The sequence below is a fragment of the Protopterus annectens genome, chromosome 5.part1 (assembly GCF_019279795.1).
Source record: "Protopterus annectens isolate FY-2018-M chromosome 5.part1, PAN1.0, whole genome shotgun sequence".
Taxonomy (NCBI): Eukaryota; Metazoa; Chordata; order Ceratodontiformes; family Protopteridae; genus Protopterus; species Protopterus annectens.
Window position 1 is genome coordinate 721,417,691 of NC_056736.1, and position 25,312 is coordinate 721,443,002.

A 25,312-nucleotide genomic window follows, 5' to 3' on the forward strand; every position below is an offset into this window, starting at 1 on the left:
CTTACATCTGAAATGCAGAACAAGATGTTTTAATTTACCATATCATATAATAGTCCTATTGTATGAAAGGATACTATATTGTAAACTTATAGCAGACCAGGATGGATTAGAAAACTACATTATGACAGCCAGGGTCATAATAATGCAAAAAAAAACAAAAAAAAAAAACTTCTAGCCTGGCCATTAAGTGGCATCCTTATAAGGGAATTAAGAGTTACAAAACCAGCTCCTTGGCACTCTTAGTAAGAGAAACTATGGTCACTGACATCATGAAGAAGTCAGCCTTGTGGTGTTCAGGTAAAGCAACATTTTGATCTGCCTGGGTGAATACAAGGCATTGAAACTTCTTGGATTGTTGCAGAATAGGCAGGGTATTTCCAAGCTTCTAAGATAACATCAGAAAAAGCTGTCCCAAGGAAGGGGATATTTTTGGGGAGATCAGCAATATGCTACAGCTGCAACACAGAATAAGGGTCAAGCAAGTCCAGCTGTACTGCAGGGGCCTCCCTAAAGGAGGTGTCATCCAAGACTTTAAGCAGCTGAAAAGTGAAGTCTATCCACTTGACCCCCCCCCCCCAACCACCCACCAAAGGGGAGAAGATCTTTTCTCTCCTACTGCTCTGAGACCAGGATGATGCATTAGTTTGTGCAAGCAACAGAACAGACACACAGCTGGCACATGCAGGTGTTTGGCCAGCTGGGGCCAATATGTAATCTTGTGCCGAACTTGGTACATGAGAAGGAGAGGCTTGTTCCAGGCCTGGCACTGACAATCAGCTGAGGTCCCTATGGGTGAAACCTTGTATCCATGACTCAGGTGCACCTAATCAGTCCTCAAACTAAGTCCACGTATTCCATGTTCATTTGAAATAAGCCATAGAAGATAAAGTCCATAGCCCATGACTAGATAACTTGAGAGGCCATTCCAAGTGACCAGCCTGCTTCGACCTAGGACTGAGTCAGACACTGGAAAGTTTCAATAACCCCTGGCTAGGAACAACAGATCTGCCTCTCACAGACCTGAGGAAACACATCTGAGAGACCAAAAGCAACTCAGACCTACCTGTAAAAGGACTGGACTATGGCTAGTCCTCCAAGTGATTTCTTAGGCACTGAAACTCCAGCCCAGCCAGTGGTTTTCGACAGGGTCTCTTCCTATCAGCTCCGTGATGAACTTTCTCCTGACATTCTTAACCTTCTAAGGCAATCAGATTTAGAAAATCTAATACCAGAAAACAGAACTACAGAGCATTTGAATACAGGAACTTCTGCCATGATAGGAAGGAGAACAAGATCTGAACTTTGTGAATAGCAAACAAGAACTGGCGGGTGGAGAAATTAACACATTTTTGTCACTGAAGTGTTATATTACACTACACAGGATCATGAGCAAAAAAAACCTTCTCTGAGAGTGGAAACATCCCGAAAAAGGAGCCAATTAATGATTGGTGCAGTACAAAAAAAAGGATCCATCACTGGGGGTCTTTGAGGTTAAGATTAAGTCATGGCAAAAGACTGCCTCTGATAACGGTCTCATCTTAAAGAGTTAGAAAAGATGAACAAACTTACCTTGGACTGCTCTATGAATGTAGTTTTAGGTCCAAATATCCACTTTCCTTGTTTTAGTAGTTCATAAGTTCATAGGTACATACTAGACTAATGATCACCACGGCCTTTATACGCCTAGATGTGCAACCCAACTTAATTGTATCTCTTTGTGTCATTGACATTTATTAGGAGGGGGTATGTTAATTAGGAAGTTTCTAGAAGTTATGTGGGGGTGGGGGTATGTTAATTTGGGCATTACAGTCTGATTCTGTCTATCAGTGACATGGGGGCTAGATCCAATGTGAATTTCTGATTTCCCATCCATTGGTCAAGGTTACGCGTAAATAGGGTTATCAATGGAGTCTACTTCATATGGAGGGGGAGCCTATTCCAGAGAAAGGGGTTCCTCTGAGACACATATCTGTCTCACCAATATGTCTTACTTATGTCAAAAGCAAATTTAAATCCTTGGATCTAGTAATTATGATGCTGTTCATTTTGCAGATGTGTAATGGGTCCATCAGAGCTGGATCCAAGTATGCTTTTTATGCCAAGCATAGATTTCCTCTCATTAACCTGTATGAGACAGAGTATAGAGACAGAACTTTAAGGCAGTCCATATAGGACACTGTGTTTATACCTTGGACTCCTGGTGAGGAATCTTTGTGGGCATTTCAACTGTTGTGCATGTGTGGTCAGGTACATGCCGAAGGGGGCATTATACTCAATGATAGGTCATATAATGGCTGAATAAAATAGCACTTAGTAACTTTTGTTAAGGCCATAACAACTGTGCCCATGACAGAAGACATATTAATTAGTTATCTATTCATTCACTAATTCATTCATTCTACAGTTGCCCCCTTTGTCCAGAACAGGATCAGGGGCATTGGAACCTACAGTGGCAGCACTTATCCCATAAGAGGCATCAAACCACTGCAGGTCATGCACACATGCACTGGCTCTCACATACATGCACACATGCACTGGCTCTCACATACATGCACACATGCACTGGCTCTCACATACATGCACTGGCTCTCACATACATGCATACATGCACTGGCTCTCACATACATGCACACATGCACTGGCTCTCACATACATGCACACATGCACTGGCTCTCACATACATGCACACATGCACTGGCTCTCACATACATGCACTGGCTCTCACATACATGCACACATACACTGGCTCTCACATACATGCACACATGCACTGGCTCTCACATACATGCACACATGCACTGGCTCTCACATACATGCACTGGCTCTCACATACATGCACATATGCACTGGCTCTCACATACATGCACACATGCACTGGCTCTCACATACATGCACTGGCTCTCACATACATGCACACATGCACTGGCTCTCACATACATGCACTGGCTCTCACATACATGCACATATGCACTGGCTCTCACATACATGCACACATGCACTGGCTCTCACATACATGCACTGGCTCTCACATACATGCACACATGCACTGGCTCTCACATACATGCACACATGCACTGGCTCTCACATACATGCACTGGCTCTCACATACATGCACACATGCACTGGCTCTCACATACATGCACACATGCACTGGCTCTCACATATATGCACACATGCACTGGCTCTCACATACATGCACACTCACTGGCCATTTGCAGTATCATGCACTTATTTATTGGTATAAAGAAAAAAGGGCACTAAAAATGTTAGATAGTCCTTTATCATATCATTTATCACTCATTACAAAAATAGGAACTTAGGGCTATCTGTGTAGGACAGGGTTTTCATACCCTGGATTCTCCTGGTGAGGAATCTTTCAGGGTATTCCAACTGTTGCAAGTGCCTGACTAGGAGCATGCCAAAAGGGGCATTATGCTCACTGCCAGCTCTGTTAAGGTCTTAGAAGAGTGGTACTATTACTTCCTTGGACCTGGATGTCATACCATTGGTTATGAGCTGGGTAACAGAATGGTTTCCTTACTACCTTCGATACATGCTGGTTGAATGCCAGATTATTGTCTACATATCTTCCAAAAGCCCTAACTATCACATCAACTCTTATGGGTATTTTACTGATGAAGTAATTAGCTTGGGTGGTTGATTTGATGAAGGGCAGCAAAGAGCAATTCTTTGCATTGAGGTTTAATCTCTGGCTTTCATACCAGTCATTTGTTTGTGTCAGACCCTCTTGTAGGATGTTGGCATTGTGGGGGGAGTCTACAATAGCTCCAAATTTACAGTCATCTGTGAATCTGGTGAGCAAGAGGCCTTTGATATTAGCCTTAACTTCTGAGAAGTAGAAGCCAAACAGGAGCATGCCCAAAAATGAGACCTGTGGTAATTCACTGGTGACCAGTTTCTTGGTGAAGGTGGTCTCACCAATCCTGACTTCTTGGGTCCTATCTATGAGCCAGCTGACAATCCAGCGAGTTATGCAGGAATTTATTCACAGTTCTGAGTTTGTCAACAATACCTGAGTGGGGTATTGTTTTGTATCTAACTCCTTGGCCAGGTCAAGGTAGGTGGTATGCACTGTTTTCCTCTCATCCATAGTCATGGTAACCTCCTTGAAGAGGTTTACCAGGTTAAGTAGGCAAGACCTTCCCTTAAAGCCAAATTTGGATGGGTCCAATGTCTGTTGGTTGCCACTGTCCTAGTATATCACTTCCATGATAACTCATTCCATGGTCTTGCGTACTGGACTTGTCAGACTGATGGGTCTGTGGTTCCCAGAGTCGGCTGATGGTCCACCCTTATGAAGAGGGGTGACCGTTGTGGCCCTCCATTCACCTGGCAAGTGACCTGTTTTGAGGCTGCAGCTGAACAGGGCCTCAAGCGGTCCTGCTAAGTCATGGTGAAGGCTATTTAGGAGGCAACCAGTGATATTGTCAGCATCCAAAGAAGCAGTGATTTTTGGCCTTAGTGAGCACCTGGAGGACCTGCTCCCTCTTTACAGTCGGTGGAGGAGATGTACTAGAAGGGATTTCACAGGGCGTAGTGGGGTGAGAGGGGGGGGTGAAGTTAAAGCTACATTTATCAGCCAGTAGAATTGCTATGTAACCCTAGTCAGTCAAGGTGGTGTCATTTACAATCAGTTCTGCACACTGGTGGGTGTTACCTTTAAGGTTTCTGACATAGCCGATGAAGGCCTTGTGATTGTCCTTAGCTTGGGAGGCTATCCTGACTTCATAACTGGCCTTTTTGGACTTTATTAGACCACTTAGTTTTCTGTTTAGTTGAATCAGAGAGCTCTTATCTCTAACAGAGTTGCTCTTTCTGATTTTGGCTATGACTTTTTTCTTTTGTTATATAGCCTGTTAAGGTAAGAATTCCACCTGTGTGGTTTGTTCTTGCTGTTAGATCTGGGCTTACTTCTGGTAGGTATAGCAGCCAAATGCAGCCATGTACATGTTTATACAGGGTTTCTATAAATCATTCTGTATAGGCAGCTGTGTTCTCTGGGTTTGTGGGAGCCATGATTTTTGACAAACTGTAAGTTAATGCGATGTAGTTTGCATTACTATAGTTCCTAACTGTTACATGTTTAGTTGGGTTTTCTAGGTTGATTTTTATTTCAGTGGAGACAGTTTTGTAGTCCAACTTTAACAATGAGGATATGACATGGGGGAGTGCAATGCTCTCCCATGTTGGTGAGTACTAGGTCCAAATAGCATCCTTTTCTGTGCATTTAAAGTGTTTTTTTGATTGTATCTGCTTTATTTTCTGGAAAAAAAAAAAAAAAATATATATATATATATATATATATATATATATATATATATATATATATATATATATACTTGTTTCCTGCCTTCCTAAGCTAGTATAGTCCAGTTTTCAGGTTACTGCTGAATTCAGGGCTGTGTTACAAATCTCTGTGTTTGCAAATACCTTACTTGGATAGAAGAAAGTTTCTGTTCACATGTGAGAGAGGGGAGCTTTGAACAGCCTATCTGTCCCTGGAGGAGTGGTTTCAGCCCAGAAATTAGTAGTTTATTGGTCATTTTGGGATCATTTCTCTCTCTTTCATTTCCCTGCTATAAAAACTGCATTTGCCCAGTTTTGCACCGGTTTTGCACAGGTTAGCTAGGGTATAACTATTCCTGGCTCCACAAAGTATCTTCTTCAATTTTTCCCTTGGAACTAGACAAACTTTCAACTTAAGCACTCAAGCCATTCATTTCTCAGCCCGGCACTTGCTCAAAACTCATAGCAAGCACTTATAAACCCTAGCACTAAACCCACCTATACTGTACAGAAGGACAAGGCTCTCTATTCAACCTTACCAGCCATTCAGTAAAACAGTTCACTGTACCTATCCAGGCATGCCTAAAGGGCAGTTTCAGGTGTACTCTTCAGTCCAACTGGTGAATCTGGGCATTCTGAGGCAATGTTATAACTACCTCATACACAGACAACCCTCTCCTCCTACCACCAAACACTAAAACATGCGAAAGATGCAATTATACAGCCAAAGTGGAGGCTAAGCTCTTTCAACCCAAGACTGGATCAGACAATCAGGAGGAGAAGGGAAATACTGGCATCACACCACCAGTCTCACATAGACCCATTAAACCAGCACTGGCAAAAAACACACATAAATACACAAAAACCTACTCGGAGGCTGTAAATAAAAATCTGCAAAAGCAACAGAGACCTCCAAAGCAGACATCCAAGCAACCTCTACTCCCCCAACACAAACCATGAAACACATACTTCACAAAACCAGTGTGCCACGCAATCACAGCCCTTAAGGCAAAATAACATACCCAACATACTAGTAATAGGTGACTCTATAGTCAGGCACACTGAACGTCCCACTCACTAGGCTGAATAAGGAGAAGGTTACTGTTAGCTGCCTGTAGGGTGCCAGGATCCGCCACATAACACAAGCACTCAGGTCACTCCAGAACAAGTACAAATATGACTCTTGTCATTGTCTATGTTGGTGTGAATGACCTGAGCCATACCCCCCTGGACTACATGAAAAGAGACATGGAAGAGCTCTCTGATCACTTAGCACAGGCCGGTATGATCTTGACCCTGAGTAGCATCCTGCCTTCACCAAGAATGATACCACGGTATAAAGAAAAAATTATCAATTTCAACAACTGGATAAGTTTCTGGTGTCATTCAAAGGGGATCCAGTGTCTGTCCACCTGGGATGACATGCTCGACAAGCCACGCTGCTTCACTAGAGATGGCTTGCACCTGTCACCCTTAGGCTTTCGAATACTGGCCAAGGCTCTTGCCACCCCCATAGTGCCTTTTATAGGCAAGGCTCAAAAGACAATCCCACTGCCAAAAATAGCACAAGTAACAAAACTCTGAGGGTAATGCTACTCAATGCCAGAAGTCTAAACCTCAGAATGCATGCACTCAAGGCACTCCTCAGTATGGAGAAAATCGATATATGTGCAATAATAGAAACCTGGTTTAAGGCTCCAGAGAGCACCCCTGCACTACCAGGCTACAACTTATATGATTCATTTTGGCCACAGAACTTGGACCGAAATACAAAAGGCAGGGTAGTATCCATATTCATCAAGGATACCCACACCTCCATGTCAGTGGCACAGCACGATGCTTCAGAGATCATCCACGTGCAACTAACAATAGGCAAAACTGCAATTCAAATTGTAGCTTGCTACAGATCACCCAACATGTCCCAGGACCCCCATTCCGTGTTTCTGGAAACACTGGGAAACATAAAGATCCTACTAAACACCCTAATATTGGGTGATTTCAACTACCCAAACATTAACTGGGAGAACTACTCAAATACTAACTCCCTTGCCCAACATTTCCTAGAATTTATAAACTCAAACGCCCGGGATCAACTGGTCAACACTCCCACCAGAAGTGACAACATATTGGACCTGGTCATCACCAACATGGGTGACTGGTGTTCCACACTGGAGGTTAACCCCTCGCTGGTTAGATCTGACCATAAAAAATCATTTTGGATATCCACATTCCGCCCCCACCACTGGACAAGGAAACCACCATGAAAAACTTTTTAAAAGCAAACTTCACGTTACTTAAGACCAATGTGGAAAGTTTCAAAGTCCCCATGCTAAAGGATAACGCTGTTCAAGCTGCAAAATCCTTTATTAATGCATTCTATGGGCATCTACAGGAATGCATGGATTGTGCTATCCCAAGCAAAACCAAGACTCACTCCTCCAAGAAAAGGAAACCAGTCTGGTGGACCCCTGCCATAAACAAGCTATACAATAGAAGGAGGAAACTAGTACAGAAAAGAGTAAAATCCCAAGGAGGAAAGACATCCCTGATTAGTATCGGCAAGAAATTACAATCCCTCATAAAATCATCCAAGGCTAGCTTCAAAAGAAAAATTGCCAAGGACTCCAAAGATAACCACAAGGTATTCTTTAACTATGTCAAGAATCTAAGTGCTCAGATCTGCTCAGAGTTAGTGCAGAATGGCACACTATACACTGAACCAACCGATATTGCCAACATCGTGGCAGACAGGTTCAGTGCAAACTTCACCCCCTCTCACCCCCAAAAGGGCCCATAACCATACCAGAAGAATGTAGAGCCCCTGAAATTACAGACACTCAGGTTAAAACAGCCCTCTCCAAAGCCAAAAAGTACAGTTGTGTACACTTACCATAAATGTAGATGTTCGAGTGTATTCACTGTTGCAGTCATCACATTTGGGTTATCTGCTTGCAGTAGCCCTCAGTCGGCCTGATTATCAAAGTCTTGGGTCATGCATCAGTTGCTGTCCCATCTTCTGTGACGTCAGGTAGTCAGGGGTATAAAGCATGCAGCCAATGCCATTACATCAGTTTTTCTTGCCCCAGATGTCAGATGCCCTCCTAATGGGAAGCAATTAAATATATATATGCAAGGTTATACTTCCAACACAAAGGCAAATACAGCAAAAAGCTTTTAAGCATAGTAAAGGAGAATAGAGGTATAGCCAAAAGAAGTCAGGGGGCTGGAGGAAGGGTAACCAGGACTGCAACAGTGAATACACTCAGACTTCTGCATTTATGGTAAGTGTACACAACTGTACTATGTTCTTTGTGTTTCACTGTTGCAGCCATCATATTTGGGTAGATTCCCAAAGCTAAGGATGGGAGGAGGAATTTAGAGAACAATAGGCCCAGCTATAAGGCCCTGCAAGACTGCAGTGGTAAAGCCAGCTCTGGATTTAGAGAAAATTGGCAAATGGTAATGCTTGGTGAAAATATGTACAGAACTCCAGGTAGCAGCTTCTAGGATGTCCTTGGTAGGGACACCTCTGAGAAAGGCTGTAGAGGTAGATACAGCCCTGGTTGAATGTGGTCTGATCCCCTGTGGCATAGGTTTTCCATGGTGCTTATAGCAGAAATGAATGCAATGGCCTATCCATTTAGAAATGGCTTGCTTTGAAATAGCCTTCCCCTCTGCCCCTGCAGCAAATGCCACCAGCAGTTGTTCAGATTTCCTCTGAGATTTAGTCCTGTCCAAGTAAAATCTAAGTTGTCTGTGCACATCTAAGGAGTGCAGTATCCATTCCCCTTTGTTCTGTGGATTAGAAAAGAAGGTTGGCAAATGAATGGACTGATTAAGAGCCACACTGGATACTACCTTGGGCATGAAGGAGGGATTGGTCCTGAGGGACACCCTGTCCGCATGAAAAATTATGAAAGGCTCCACTGCCATAAGGGCCTGTAATTCAGACACCCTTCTTGCTGAAGTGATTGCTAAAAGGAAGGCTGTTTTCCAAGAAAGGAATTTTAACTCCGCACTTGCAGCTGGCTCAAAAGGAGGACGAGTGAGTTTTTCCAATACAAAGTTAAAGTTCCAGGCTGGAGTTGGGGCTCTCCTGGGTGGTCTTAAGTTTTTGGCCACTCTGAGGAACTGCTTGAGCAGTGGATAAGAGAAGAGGGGAGGTTCTGTGTTGTACTGAGCTGAAATGGCTGAGGCATGAATTTTGATGGAGGAAAAAGAAAGGCCCCTGTGAAGTATCTCAGTTAAGTATTGAATAATCTGAGGTAAATTTGGTGCTGTTGTGACCATCCCTTGAGTATGGTTCCAGGCAGAGAATCTTTTCCATTTTTCAGCATAAGATTTTCTAGTACTAGGCCTCCTTGCCTCCAAAATGACATCCAATACTTGCTTACTGAGAGATGGTAATGGAGAGATTAGGTAATTAGCCAGGCTGCCAGGTTCAGGGTTTGAAGTTGAGGGTGCAGAATATGGCTCTCCTGTTGTGACTGCAGGGCTCTGAGGCAGGTACCATGGACCCAGCAGTGACACACTGCGCAAGAGGAGGTACCAGTGTTGGCGTGGCCAGTCTGGTGCAATCAGTATCATCCTTGGTTTGTCCTGTTTGATCTCTAGTAGTACTTTGGAGAGGAGAGGCAGAGGAGGAAAGGCATAAACTGATAGATTTTTCCAGCTAAAGGACAGAGCATCCACTTTCCAAGCTTGTTTGTGGGGAGTCCTTGTGCAGAATTTGTCCAATTGGTAGTTCTGAGAGGAGGCAAACAGGTCTATATCTGGGCTCCCCCATTTGTTTATCAACATGTTGAAAGTCTTTGGTTCCAGTTTCCACTCATGTGGGTCCACGAGATTTCTGCTTAGTTTGTCTGCCAGTGTATTTAGTTTTCCTGGCAGGAATTGAGCCTGTAGATGCACTTGGTAGCTCAAGGCTGTGTTCCACAGACCCATGGCTAGTCTGCAGAGGGGTTATGAATGGGTACCCCCCCTGCTTGTTTGTGTACCACATAACAGTGATGTTGTCCGTCTTTACCATTAATTGTCCTGGAAGAATGTGGCCCTTGAAGGCTGTCAGAGCATTCTGTATAGCTAACATTTCTTTTTAATTGATATGCAGATGCATTTGACTTGGGTTCCAGGTCAGCCCCCCATACATAGTCTGATTTGTCTGTTGTTAGGGTTTGGGCAGCAGAGGGTAGAGTGAATGGTAGTCCTTTGTTTTGGTGGCAGGCCTCTGCCCACCAAAGAAACTCTAACTGTAGGCAAGGTATGATAGGAATCATTGCTTCTAGATCCTGAGAATGATGACACCATAGGCTTTTTAGATACCATTGTAGTTTCCTCATAAGCAGTCTTGCATATGGAATTAGTAAAATGCAGGAGGCCATGAACCCCAAGGCTTGCACTATTTGCCTTGCAGATAGCAGGGTTTTTGTAGCCATTAGTTTGAAGTAAGTTGTCAAATTAATTTGTTTCTCTGGCGTGAGGAAAGCCATCTGGGAAGTTGTGTTCAAGCTTGCTCCCAGGAATATAATTTGTTGACAGGGTACCAGATGTGATTTCTTTTTGTTTATGGTGAACCCCAGACAAGTTAGCACCTTTTGTACAAATGCCAGATGATTCAAAAGTATGTCCTGGCTTTCTGCCTGAATTAGACAATCGTCCAGGTATGGGTATATTTGAATATTTCTTTGCTGCAAAATTCAATGACTGGAGCTAGGCACTTTGTGAATACCGTGAGCGCAGTAGATAAGCCAAAGGGCAGTGCAGAGAACTGATAGTGCATGTAGCCTGCTTTGAAGCATAGGCATCTTCTGCAAGATTTCCTGACTGGGATGAGCCGGTAGGCTTCCTATGAATCCAGTGTTGCCAACCAGGCATTCTTGCCTAGCATAGGAAGCAACTGGTGAAAAGCTAGCATCTTGAATTTTGGAATCACCAAAAAGGTGTTTAGGATAGAACGGTCCAGGATAGGACACCATGAGTTGTCTTTTCTGGGTACCAGGAAAAGTCTTGAGTAGAAACCTTGTCCCTTTTCCTCTTCTGGTATGGTTTGAATAGCCTTTATGCTTAAAAGAGAGAGTACTTGCTTTTGAGCCTCTGCCCACTAATTTGGGGGTAGCTCTGGCCAACTGTTTCGGGTTGGTAACATGTGGAAGTGAAATCTCTATCCTTGGGACACTATATTTAAAACCCATTTGTCCTGGGTAATGGGTTTCCAGTTTTTTGCCTGCAGAGCAATCTTTCCCCCTAAAGGCGCAGTCAGTTGTGAAATGCTTGGAAGTGTTAAAGTGAAGTCAGTGAGACAGTTTACCATAGGGGGGAGTCTTAGTACTCCCTGATTTGGAAGTGGGAGCCCCCCACTGTTTAGTCCTGTGCGTACCCTGGGACTGAAGCCTGGGTGTTCTGCTGGTTCTGGGTTTGGACTGAGAAGGCCTGGAAGAGGCAGGAAAGGACCAATTCTTAGAGGGCTAAAGCCTACTAAATCTTGGAGACTGTACTTGTAGGAAATATTTAACAGTTTGCATAGATTTAGCTTTTTCCTCCATCTTTTTAAAAACTTCTTCTGCTTTGTTGCCAAACAGATGGTCCTGATTTAAGGGAGCATCCATCAATTTAGCTTTAACATGATCTGGCAAAGATTGCTCCTTAAGCCAAGAATACCTTCTAAGTACAGACCCAGTGATGGCAGCCCTGCAAGTTGCCTCTAGTGAATCAAAACCACATTGCAAAGTATGTTTTCCAACTTCAGCAGAATGCATTAAATCCTGTAAATCCTTATTTTCAGCACAGTCGGGAATCAACATCATTTTCTGTTTAACCAATCCAGTAATATGCTGCTGATACTTTAACATATGAAACTGGCAGTTTAAGGCCCTAATGGCCAAGGTTGCAGAAGTGTATACCTTCCTACCCCATCTATCCAGTGCCCTGGAATCTCTATCAGAGGGGGTAGGATTTTTTGGCAGTAGTAGCCTTAATGCCCTTGGGTCCCTGTGAAATAGTCTCAGGATCCGCAGTAGGATTTTTAAAAAGGAACTTGTGAGAGTCAGGAACCCTGTAATATCTATCAGGTTTTCTGGGAGCAGGAGGTAAAGAGTCAGGGGCCAAGCTAGATTCCGAAAAGATATCATCAACAATGTCTAATACAGGAGGGATAGCTAAGGAACTGTGTTGGGGCAGGAGTAAGAAATCCCTAAGCCTCTTTTTAGAATCAGAGTTAATCCTGGCTTTCCCAGTGAAAATGCTCCCTAAGAGTATGCAAGGTTTCACCAAAAGAGGAATCCTCTGGGGGGGAGCAGAAGGAATAGAGTCCTCTGCATCAGAATCCTCATAAGTAGATAAGGGTAAATCCTGGTCATCAGAGGAAACAGAAATTTCAGAATTCTGGTCAGAAGTATCATAAGCAAATTCAGTCCTAGGTCTCTTAGATGGGGAAGGTTGGCTTCCCCTGATTAAAGTAATAAGGTCTTCAGCCTTTCTTTTCATTTGTTTTTAGGCATAGAGGCCTGATCATGCAGTCTGGGCATCGGTTTTCTAGGCATGGTTCGAGTTTTAGGCCTGGAAGAAGAACATGGCATTGGTTTAATATGCATGTCAGTAGGCCTGAATACACCCTCTGAAGCCGGTGCCTGCACAGAGGCTCCGGACCTATCCAAGGTAGAGACATATGCAGGTTCCACAGTTGAAGCATCTCGTGGCATACCACGAATCTGAAGTAGCGGGTATTAGGGGATGTGAAACCACCTCACTGAGTACCAGCAAACTAGCGACTAGCTTAGGAGAAGCATTGTTGGCAGATTTGGACCTAGGTGGCCTGTCTCTGTCTTTATCTTGGCGTTTTTTCGGAACGTTGGTAGTCAGGTGGCTTACCGATGACATATCTGGATAATTAAATAGAGTACCAAAATATTTAAAAGCATAAATATATCGACAACGAATAGTTCGTTGTTTAAATAAGGCACAAAACCAACAGTGTGGTAGATCATGATCAGGGCCTAGGCAAGGAATACAGTATGAATGAAAATCTTTATGAGGTATTTGCTTTCCACAAGAAATACAATTATTGACTTTTACTGACATCGATTTAGAGCAAGAAAAAGTTTCCCCAATGGGATACTTAGCTTTAGTTGAAGACTTCGGTTCTGAAACTCGAAACGAAAATTTCACGAGTCGGCCGACTGGCACTTACGAACTGTTTCTGCTTTTGGCACCACATAGCAAGAAAGACAGATGTAATGGCATCGGCTGCATGCTTTATACCCCTGACTACCTGACTTAACAGAAGATGAGACAGCAACTGACGCAGGACCCAAGACTTTGATAAACCCAAATGTGATGACTGCAACAGTGAAACACGAAGAACGTCACAGCATCAGTGGGACCGGACAGTGTCCCGGGCTGCATCCTACATGAGCTCAAATATCAACTAACCCATCACCTAAACATACTGTTCAAACTCAGCCTCTCCAAAGGGTTGCCAATTGGCTCATGGACAGAACCCACACGGTGAGAGTTGCAGAAGCTAGGTCTGACTCTAAACCGGTTACAAGTGGCATTCCCCAGGGCTCAGTCCTAGGACCCCTCCTGTTCAGCATATACTGCTCAGAGGTACAGGCAAGCACAGGAGGACTATGGCTGACCAAGTTTGCAGACGACTGCAAACTATGGGCTATAATTGACTCTCCGGCTAACACAGACATCCTCCTAAAGGGTCTCACTGAGATGGATCTCTGGAGATCAGGTGATCTCTGCCTGACATACAAGGCCATGTCCAACCCAGAATTGATGGACATGCTCCACCTAAAGAAAACCTTATCACCTCGAGCCACACGCTCTAGGGATCTAAACCTCACCACAACAATATAGGATGTGCTGGAGGGATAGATTCCTGTCCCAGAGATTTCCCATGCTTTGGAACAAGATTACAATCTACATTAGGCAGAGCTCCTCGCTAACACTCTTCAAGAGAAACCTTGACGAGTTGATGGGAAACAGAAAGTTTACCCCAGGGATCACTTCAGTGGCTCTGCTGGACAGAGGCACAGGGAACTAATCTAAGGGGGCGGCGAAAGCCAAAACATTCTGGCTAGGCTTATAAATGTCTTCGGGCAGATAGCCTAGTACCTACCTATGAACCTATGAACCTATAATATGTTTGATCCTCCGGTTGGAGAGTGCATTATCTGGTCTAGTGTGTTTGTGTTGATAAAGTCCAGGAAACGTTGTGTCTGTGAGTTAGAGGCAGTGTACATTTCCCAGTCTACAGAGGGGTAGTTAACGTCTCCAATGACTAGGGTATTTAGTTAGAAGGTGAGTGCCTTTAGTAGGTCCAGGTAAGAGCAGTGAGCTCACTGGGTCATAAGCGACAACCTGCAGCTGCCAGGACATGGTCGGGAACCTTCTCTATGGAGACTTGGCCAGCAGCTGCCAGGACATGGTAGGGAACCTTCTCTATGGAGACTTAGCCAGCAGCTGCCAGGACATGGTAGGGAACCTTCTCTATGGAGACTTGGCCACGGATGAACCCCAGGGAATCATCCTTTTTAACCAACCTAGAGTTGTATTTGCTGCTGATGTAAACCTCCACCTTTAGTCCTTGTTTGTGCTGCTGTTGGTCTAAATGTGTGGACGGCACTGTAGTCTTCCACTGATGGAGTACTTTCTGCAGTTTTAAACCAAGTATCAGTAACAGCACAAATGTCTACATTCTCCAGAGTGAGGAGAGCTTGTAGAGCATGGAATTTCTTGTTTAGGTTCCTAGGACTGAGCAGTAACAACTTAAGGTTGCTTTGAGTTTTTTTAATTTTTTTTTTTTTATTTATTTATTTATTTATTTATTTATTTATTTATTTATTTTGCTATACTGGTAGTTTTGTCATTTTGACAGTCTTGAAAAAGGCTCTAAGGGGATGAACTTTTAGCCAATAGCAAAAAGCCCAGGGGGCAAGTGCAGACCATATTAGGCAAAGCAAAGTGGTCTGTTAACCATGTCCTCCTATAATGATAGATATTTGATTTCCCTGTAGTGTCACCAGAAAACACGCCAATTATTAAAAATTGATAATTTTCTTTCCATAATGTGGCATCATCCTTGGTGAAAGTAGAATGCTGCTCAGTGTAAGGCACATACTTGTCCATAATGTCTCTTTTCATGCAGTTCAGTGAGGTGTGCCTCAGGTCATTTACACCCATGTGGACTATGACAGAATCATACTGGTTTCTGTGGAGCAGTGCTTGATTGTGTGTGTAATATTGTGGCTCCAAATAGGCAATTAACTGTTATCTTCTCCTTGTCTGGTTTGCTGAGAGGATTATCTGTTTGTCATACAACAGAATTCCCTATGACAAAAGTACTAGGTAAAGTGTTTGCTTTCCTTATGGGCTTTGTCCTTAGGGGATCATTGGGTGTAGGCTTATGTGTGATGTTAGGTGTTGCTTTTGGGGTGTGTTTTGTGATTGCTGAGGGTAGATGTTGCAGTTTGATTGCTTAGGATGTCTTTGAGGTTTGGAGAAGTTTCTTTTAAGTCCCTCGGCATAAGACGGTCTGTGTGTGTGGCGAGCAGTATGTGTTAAGGATGTAGTCTAAGGGTTCTTGGCCATTTGGTTTGTAAGTGAGATGTTTGCCTCAGAGAAAGCTGTGTATATACACCTCTTGTATACTGTGTTAGTTTCTTTAAGGATTAAAAGGTTTTCTGACTAGATGTGATAATTACTATATTGTTTCATGATGCCCATATCTAACAAGCTGGCCACAGAAACATTAGAAAATTGCAAATCCATGTTGTCTGTATTAGGGTTGGGTTATTATAGTTTACGGTCTTGGTTTCACAGGCGTCACGAGTGGTGTCTGGGAAGAAGGGTAAATCTTAGATAGTGCTATGATCTTAGAGATATTTGACGGTCTAACTAGCTGCCCTAAGTTTAGCTCCACCCAAAGCCTTTCTGTGTTACGGTTTAAAGTCCTAAGTACTAACTATATTGGTTTGTTACTATACAGGATATTGCTAACCACCACAGAGCAGTGAACAACTCTGCATAAATGTGCCTAATTCATAGCAAACAGAAAAAAGTTGCAAACTACTTACTGTGCCCTCTGGCCAATAAATGACTACACTTTAAGTACCCTGAAGTGCCTCTCAGCTCAGAGAGATCAGGTAAACATCTAACACAAGATGGATGATCCTGGAACTTCTTAATGTAAAACCACAGCAAAAGTAGATCTCAAATGCAGATTAACACATAAGTAGGTCCCTAAAAAGCCCACTGGCTGATGAAACAATTGGACTTTACTCCTCCCTGTGTGTTTCCAAACTCAGACAGACCATGCTACTTTACTACTGCAACTAGAATGCAGTGCCAGCCTTCTTGATGTAAAATCACATTTTAGATAGCTAAAAGTGAAAAGGTATATCAAAGAAACACCAAGCTACATTGCTGACCCTTTATCTATTCCTAGATATAAAATCTCTATTGTTCAAGTTCTTTTACATCACACTCTCCTGCTGATGAGCTAAATAATATTACACCATCCACAAAAAGGTTGTTTTCTGGTAGTCATTCTGACGCATAGCTCTCAACTAATCAGGGACAAATTTCAACAGACTCAGGGAGAAACCCAGAAAAATCAGAGACAAGAATAAAAGAATGTTAATATGCATTTTGTGAAATAAAAAAAAAATCTATAACTCTTAATTACTGACATTATTTATTCAGTATAATTAACCACCTTTCCTCCAAGAATCACCAGTTTTAGGAGGGATTAAGAGGGACAGAGCTACATTTTGAGTCAAAATCAGGAACATCCCTGGAAATCAGGGACAGCTGAGAGGTATGTGAATCTGTAGCCACAACTTGTAACCATAGTTTATAAACAGCTTAACGGGTTAAGTAAAAGGCAAAACAGCGGTGATATTAAAATCACCTAAAATATCCCTCTCTGGACTCTTCATATTTTCAGGCCTCAGCTGTAAAGCGGTTTGCTATTAACTCATATAAAACATGGTGAATTATATGTAATTTATCAATGCAGGGTATATTTTATATATCTATAAGCATTCCATGAGCCATGAGTGTGAAATACCATCAAATAATTACTGAGACATGAGTAATGCACAATCTGTACTGTATCATTATTCATTTATCTGCCTCACTTAACAAATTACTAAACAACAGATGAAAACAATACTGACATGCTAAATGAGCCTGTAGTAGTTGAGAAACAATAGCTGTCTTGATCACAAGATTACTTGAAATTGATCATATGTTAGGCTAACAAACTGCTATTGCTTGTCAATCAGGTGAGGCTGGGGTTACCACAATACTGCCTTTCTGCTCATGCAGTGAAAATGTTGATAAAGCTTTGCTGCAAGCAGTATTTGAGCCCGTAGCTTTTAAGACCATTCACTTAATTTCTTGACTACTATCACCCTGTGCAAGGCAATCTTAAATCAGCCATAGTAAGCTTTTCAAATGTGAGGTAGCTACACTTAAGAAGCGTGTAGGGTTAAGTCACTGTTGATAACAAAGCAGTAACTGACCAGTCAGCTGAGGGCAGCTAACTCATGTATTCTTAGTTACTCAAGTTATGCAGGAAAAATAACATGAAAACCCTTGGAGGCCCTCAGTGTTGTAGGTCTGGTTAAGCTGGCCAGAACTTTGATAGCCAATAAGTGTGGGTTACCAAAGTCAAAAGTATTATATCACATATGACATTGAGTATTAATATCTCAGTAAAAGACTGAGAATTAATAATCATGGCCAGCTCCAGTTTCCAAGCTTGTACCTGTTTGCTGTAGTTCATCCTTATAAGGACGTAACAGCTATTTTTTAATTTGTCTGGGCTAGTAGGTTCATAGGTTCATAGGACAATACTAGGCTATTGGCCTGGAGGCCCTTATAAGCCTAGCCAAGAATTTCACCCATGTTCCCACAAAGTCAGCACCTGTTTTCCCTGTCTATCAGGGACACAGGTGGGATCCCAGGGGTATATTTTCTGTTTCCCATCCAGTCATCCAGGTTCCTCTTAAAGAGGGTTAGTGAGGTACTCTGCTTGACATGGACAGGGAGTCTATTCCACAGATGGGGATTCACTGTGACATAAATCAATTCCCGCCAACAAGTTCTATTAATGTCACAGTCCAAGTTGAGACCTTGCGTGCGGGTTGCATGAGTGGAGTTTGACTTACAGATATGCAGCAACTCCATCAAGGCTGAGTCTGAGACTGCTTTGTATGCAAAATGCAGGTCACCTCTGAGCAGTCTGTATGAGACTGAGTAGAGGGACAGGGTGTTTAGCCTATCTGTATAGGACAGGTGTTTGAGACCCTGGATTTTCCTGGTCAGGAACTTCTCTTGTCTCTCCAACTGCTGCATGTGCTTGGCAAGGTACATGTCAAAGGGGGCACTGTATTCGATAATGGGTCTGATAAGGGAGGAGTACAGGGATGTTATGACCTCCTTGTTCCTGGATGAAATACCCTTACTTATGAGGTGGGCCATGTAGAAAGCACTTCCATACAATGGAGGCAACGTGGTTGTTAAAAGTCAGGTTGCTATCAACCAGGGTGTCCAGGTCCCCTCACAACTGATTGCATGCTTAGTGTGTTGTTAATAATGTGATAATTAGTAGGGATGCCATTTTCCCCAAATGGGATAATGATGCATTTCTTGGCATCAGTTTGATGCAATGCTTCTGGCACCAGTCATTAGTTTGGGTAAGGCCCTCTTGGAGGATGTTGACATCACTAGGATAATTTATGACAGCGCCAAGCTTGCAGTTATCTGCATACTTGATCAGCCACAGACCACTGGTTTTGGCTTGCACCTCAGAAAAGTGCATCCCAAACAGTAGAGGCCCCAAAACCAACGCTTGGGGTACAATGATTGTTACTGTACGTACTCCAAGGATTCATTAGTATAGTAGTGTAGCCTTGGTCTTGTGAGTCATCCTAACAAGAATGCGTGTACTGTCTCAAGTTATATATATGTTAAAAAACACAGGGATTACTAAACAAAGGTGTGTCCTTAGAAGGACGTGTTGTAGCTTTCTTACAAGGATTGACTTCTGTAATAAAAAGCAAGGAAAGATACATTACAACTTTAGAGCCTTTAGTTTATCTTCATGGACTTATTGGCAGATAAACGCTGTCTTTCATCGACATTTGTTCCACAGACCTTGCATGTTCAACCCTTTTGATACAACCCCAAAACAAAGTATGAGACACTTGTTAGAACATACTGAGAAAGAACCACAGGAGAGAAAGGGATTCCTGGACTGAGAGACACCTGGTCCACTGACCAGAGGAACTCTCTTCTTACAAGTCCCAGCACAGGAATATGAAAAATGAAAGTGTTAAGATGCTGATCCAATCTGTAGGGAAAGTTATGGTAATTACCTTTGGCAATTTTCAAAAGAAGGGAGAAAGTACAGTTGTGTACACTTACCATAAATATAGATGTTCGAATGTATTCACTGTTTCAGTCATCACACTTGGGTTATCCTGCCAGGGGTAGCCCTCAGTCGGCCCGAATACTAAAGGCTTAGAATTTCTGTGTCAGTTGCTGTCACTCCAGGACTGATGTCAGGTCATCAGTGGTATAAAATCAGGCAGCCGACACCATTACATCAGTTTTTCTTGCCCCAACTGTCAGAAGACCCCAAATAGGGAACTAGGTTATGGTGGAAGAACACCATCAGTACAAAGTAAATACCAACAATTCCCTGTAAGGAGAGAGGGGGAGAGAGAGAGACAGACAGACAAGGGGGATGGAGGGTGGGAAACCAGGACTGCAACAGTGAATACACTTGAACATCTACATTTATGGTAAGTGTACACAACTGTACTATATTCTTCGTGTTTCACTGTTGCAGTCATCACACTTGGGTTGATTCCCAAAGCTGAAGAAAATGGAGGAGGCAGTCAAGAAGACTGGGGGCTGGCTAGGATGCCCTGAAAGGCTGTGGTGGCAAAGCCTGCCCTGGATTTGGAGAAGATAGGCAGGTGGTAATGCTTGGTAAAGGTATGAACAGAAGTCCATGTTGCAGCCTCTGGGATGTCCCTGGTGGGGACCCCTCTGAGAAAAACTGCAGAGGAGGAGGCTGTCCTGGTAGAATGTGTCCTCACCCCCTTTGGGGGCGGTTTCCCTTGCTGTTTGTAGCAGAAAAGGATGCAGTGTACTATCCATTTGGAGATTGTTTATTTGGATATGGCCTTGCCCTCTGCCCCTGCTGAGAAGCTGACTAGCAATTGGTCAGTTTTCCCTAAAAGATTTATCCTTGTCTGTGCACATCCAGAGAAGGCAGAATCCTTTCCCCCTTGTTTTGTGGGTTAGGGAAAAGGTGGGCAAATGAATGGATTGGTTGAGAGCCACACTGGACACCACTTTAGGCATGAAGGATGGGTTAGCCCTGAGGGAGACCCTGTCAGCATGGAAAATGATGAAGGGCTCTGCAGCCATGAGTGCTTGTAGCTCTGAATCTCTTCTAGCTGAAGTGATGGCCAGAAGCAAGGCTGTTTTCCAAGAGAGGAATTTTAACTCTGCTGAAGCTGCAGGCTCAAAGGGGGGTAGGGTGAGATTTTCCAACACAAAGTTAAGGTCCCAAGCTGGGGTAGGAGCTGTTCTGGGTGACCTTAATTTGGTAGCCTCTCTTAGGAACTGTTTGATGAGAGGGTGTGAGAAGAGAGGTGACTCTGTGCTGTAATGAGCAGAGATGGCAGAGACATGAATTTTAATAAAAGAGAAGAATAGATCCTTGTGTAGTAGGTCTGCTACGTAATCCAGGATGAGAGGTAGGGAGGGCTGTGCTGTTTTGGCTCCCTTAGCCTGGATCCAGGTGCAAAACCTTTACCACTTGTCAGTATAGGATTTTCTAGTGTTGGGCATTTGGCCTCATGTATAGCATCCAGGACTTGTTTGCTTAGGCTGACAGCTGGAGGAGAAATCAGGGAATAAGCCAGGCTGCCAGGTTCAGGGTCTGCAATTGTGGATGCATGAATTCTCCATTCTTCTGGGTCAGGGGTGTTGGCATCCGAGGTAGATGCCATGGTGGCAGGGGTGACAGGCTGCACAGCAGTGGATACCAGTGCTGATGTGGCCAGTCTGGGGCAATCAAGATTGCCCTTGGTTTTTCCTCCCTTATTTTGAGCAGTACCCTTGAAATGAGTGGTAGACGGGCAAATGCATAGATCGAGAAGTTTACCCATTGGAAGGATAGAGCATCCACTTTCTAGGCCTTGCTGTGAGGTTCCCTGGTGCAAAATTTGCTGAGCTGATGATTGGAGTGGGAGGCAAAGAGGTCCACCTTTGGGGTGCCCCATTTCTGGCTTACAAGGTTGAAGGTTCTGTGGTCTAGCTGCACTCGTGGGGGTCTAGCAGGTTTCTGCTTAAGTTGTCTGCCAGAGAGTTTAGGGAGCCTGGCAGAAACTGTGCTAGCAGGTGGATTTGCATTGCTGAGACTGTGTGCTAAAGGGTCATGGCGAGCCTGCAGAGAGGGTAAGAGTGAGTCCCTCCCTTCTTGTTGATATACTACATCACTGTGGTGTTGTCTGTTTTGATCACTAGAGGCCACGGGAAGAAAAGGGGTCTGAAAGCTGTCAGGACGTGCTGAACAGCTAGCATCTCTTTTTGGTTGATGTGCAGATGTATTTGATTTGGGCTCCAATAGCCCTGAATACACCTGCTGTCCAGGTGTGCACCCCAGGCATAGTCTGATTCATCTGAGGTGAGGGTCTGGGCAGCATGGGGTTGTGAGAAGGGAAGTCCCTTGTTGTGGTTGCATGCTGCTGCCCACCAAAGAAACTCTGCACTTAGACAGGGTATCGTAGGTATAATAGTTTCCAGGTCTTGAGAGTGTTGACACCAAAGTCTTTTTATGTACCACTGTAGTTTCCTCATATGCAGCCTGGCATATGGAATGAGTAGAATGCAGGAGGCCTTGAACCCTAAAGCTTGCAGGATTTTCCTTGCAAATAACTGGGTTCTGGTGGCTAGTTGAGAGAAGTAACCTGTCAGGTAGACTTGTTTTTCTGGAGTAAGGAATGCCATCTGAGATGCTGTGTCCAGGCTTGCTCCCAGGAATACAATTTTGTTTTTTGTGTGGGGACTAATTTTGATTTCTTTTCATTGATAATATACCCCAGGGAGGTCAGTAGGTCCTTTACAAAGGTCAGGTGCTGTAACAGCTTTTCCTGACTGTGCCTGAATCAGGCAATCGTCTAAGTAGGGGTAAATTTGAATATTTCTTTGTCTACAAAAAGCAATGGCTGGAGCCAGACATTTTGTGAAAACTGTGGGAGGAGTGGATAAGCCAAAGGGAAGCACAGAGAACTGTAAGTGCATAGATCCTGCCCTGAAACATAGATATTTCCTGCAAGATTCCCCGATTGGGATGTGTAGGTAGGCCTCTTTTAGTTCTAGGGTGGCTAGCCAAGCATCCTTGGAAAGCATAAGAAGAAGCTGCTGGAGGGTGAGCATTTTGAATTTTGGTATCACCAGAAAGGTGTTTAGAATGGATAGATCGAGTAATGGTCATCAGGTGCCCTCTTTTCTGGGTACCAGGAAGAGTCTAGAATAGAAACCTTGGCCTATCCGGTCTCCAGGAACATGCTGTATTGCCCTCATGGAGAGCAGGTAATGGACTTGCATTTTGGCCTCTGCCCACTGGTTTGGAGGGAGATCTGGGAACCCTTTTGGGGTTGGCAGAGTGTAGAAAACAAATCTGTATCCCTGGGACACTATGTTGAGGACCCATCGGTCGTTGGTAATAGAGGACCAGTTGTTTGCATGGAAGGAGAGTTTTCCTCCTAGGGGCACAAGCAGCTGGGCAGAGGTAAGGGGTGGAGGTGTTAAGTCATTGTGAGTTTTTACCATAAAGGTGTGGCCTAGCACTCCCTGTCTTTGAAGAGGAGGAACTCCATTGCTTAGGAATCTTTTCTTCCATCTTTTTTAAGACCTCTTCTGCCTTGGTGCCAAACAAATTGTCTTTATTCAATGGTGTGTCCAATAATTTTGATTTGACATGATCTGGCAAGGTCTGTTCCTTAAGTCAAGCATGCCTTCTAAGGGCAGAACCAGTGACTGCTACCTTGCAAGATGCTTCTAGGGCATCAAAGCTACATTGCAAGGTGTTCTTAGTAACTTGGCTTGCAGAATGCATAAGCTCTTGTAATTCTTTATTTTCTGCACAAACAGGAAAGGAAGATATTTTTTTGTTTGAGGAGTTCCATGGTATGCTGCTGATATTTCAGCATGTGGAACTGACAATTTAGTGCTCTAATAGCTAGAGTTGCAGAGGTGTATACTTTTTTACCCCATCTGTCTAAAGCTCGGGAATCCCTGTCTGAGGGGGTGGGATTCTTAGCTGAGGTTGCTTTAATTCCTTTAGGTCCTTGGAAGATGATCTCTGGGTCAGCAGTAGGATTTTTGAAAATGAATTTTTGAGAGTCAGGGACTCTGTAGTACCTGTCAGGTCTCCTGGGAGCAGGAGGAAGGGTGTCAGGAGTCAAACTGGATTCTATAAAAACATCATCCACAACATCCAGGACAGGAGGAATGGCTAAAGGTTTGTGCTGTGGCAAATCTAAGAATTTCCTGAGTCTCTTTTTTGACCGAGCATAGTCCTGACATTTCCATTGGAAATGCTCCCTTAAAGTATTTAGGGTTTCACCAAATGAAAAATCCTCAGGTGAGAGACAGAAGGAATGGATTCTTCTGCATCAGAATCCTCATAAGCAGAGAAGGGTTACATGTCTTCATATTCAGAAACCTTAGCATTATCAGACTGCTGTTCAGATAAAACTACAGGGGACTAGTCTTTTTTTCTTTTGGAAGGGTAGCCTGGCTTTCCCTAATAAGCATAATAAGGTCTTCCACCATTTTAAGCATTTGAGACTGAGGCATGGAAGCAGGTGCCTGAGCTTGGGTTGTTGGTTTTTTAGGCGTAGTTCGTACCCTGGGCCTTAGAAACTCAGTAGTTTTGGAAAGAACTGAAGACACAAAAGAAGTCGTCAGTTTGTGTCGAGTATCAGTAGTGTGAAGAACTTCCTCAGAAGCCAGTGCCTGCTCAGCGGCTCCGGACCCATCCAAGGTATAGACATCCACAGGATCCTTAGTCAAAGAAGAGTCTCGCGGCATACCAGACTCCAAACGGGTCTCGGTAGTGGCCTGCGAATCCACAGAAGTGGGCATCAGGGACTGCGAAAGCGCCTCACTGAGGACCAGAGAACTGATGACTTGCTTAACGGAAGCATCATCAGCAGATTTGGACCTGTGCGGTCTGTCTCTGTCTTTATCCTTATGTTTTTTCAGAAGATCGGTACTCGGATGGCTTACCAAAGCCATATAGGAGTAAGAGGACTGAGAGTGAAAATATTTAGCTACGACAAGGGCCCAACGATGTATAGTTCTGGTGTTGAACAAAGCACAAAAGCGACATCGAGGGACGTCATGGTCTGGTCCTAAACAGGTGATGGAATAAGAATGGAAGTCTCTGTGTGGTATTTACTTTCCATAGGCGAGATAATTGTTAACTTTTTCTGACATCGGTTAGAGCAAGAAAAAAGGATCCCCAGTGGGGTACTTAGCTTTAGAAACTTCAACTTCAATTCGGAAATGAAAACTCAGGTAGCGGCCGACTGGCAATTGTGCAGACTGCTTCTGCTTTGGGCTCCACGGCAAGAAAGACTGATGTAATGGCATTGGCAGCCTGATTTTATGAATAAAACCTTTGCCCTAGCTGATCTGAGGGCATTATGGCAGAAGTGTGAAACCTAAAGAAAAAAAAAAAAAAAAAGGTAAGAGTTTTGAGGTAAAAAAAATTGATAGTCACCAAAACCACAATATCCTGCCCCAATAGTATTATTTCTACATAGAACTATAGAAAAAAAATACAATCAAAGAATTTTATACAATTTTCTCTCACAACTACTTCCCCAGTAAAAATTCCCTAAAAAAGTGCATAAAATCCACATCCGTGACATAAAATATACATAAACACATCAAAAATGCATTT

At 43.5% G+C, this 25,312-nt stretch overlaps 1 protein-coding gene across 1 annotated transcript in view; it reads right to left on the minus strand.

Annotated features, from left to right (window-relative positions):
- Positions 1-25,312, minus strand: part of GDPD4 (glycerophosphodiester phosphodiesterase domain containing 4) — a 1,130,252-nt gene that overhangs the window by 249,398 nt on the left and 855,542 nt on the right. The gene's annotated exons all lie outside the window — the stretch shown is intronic.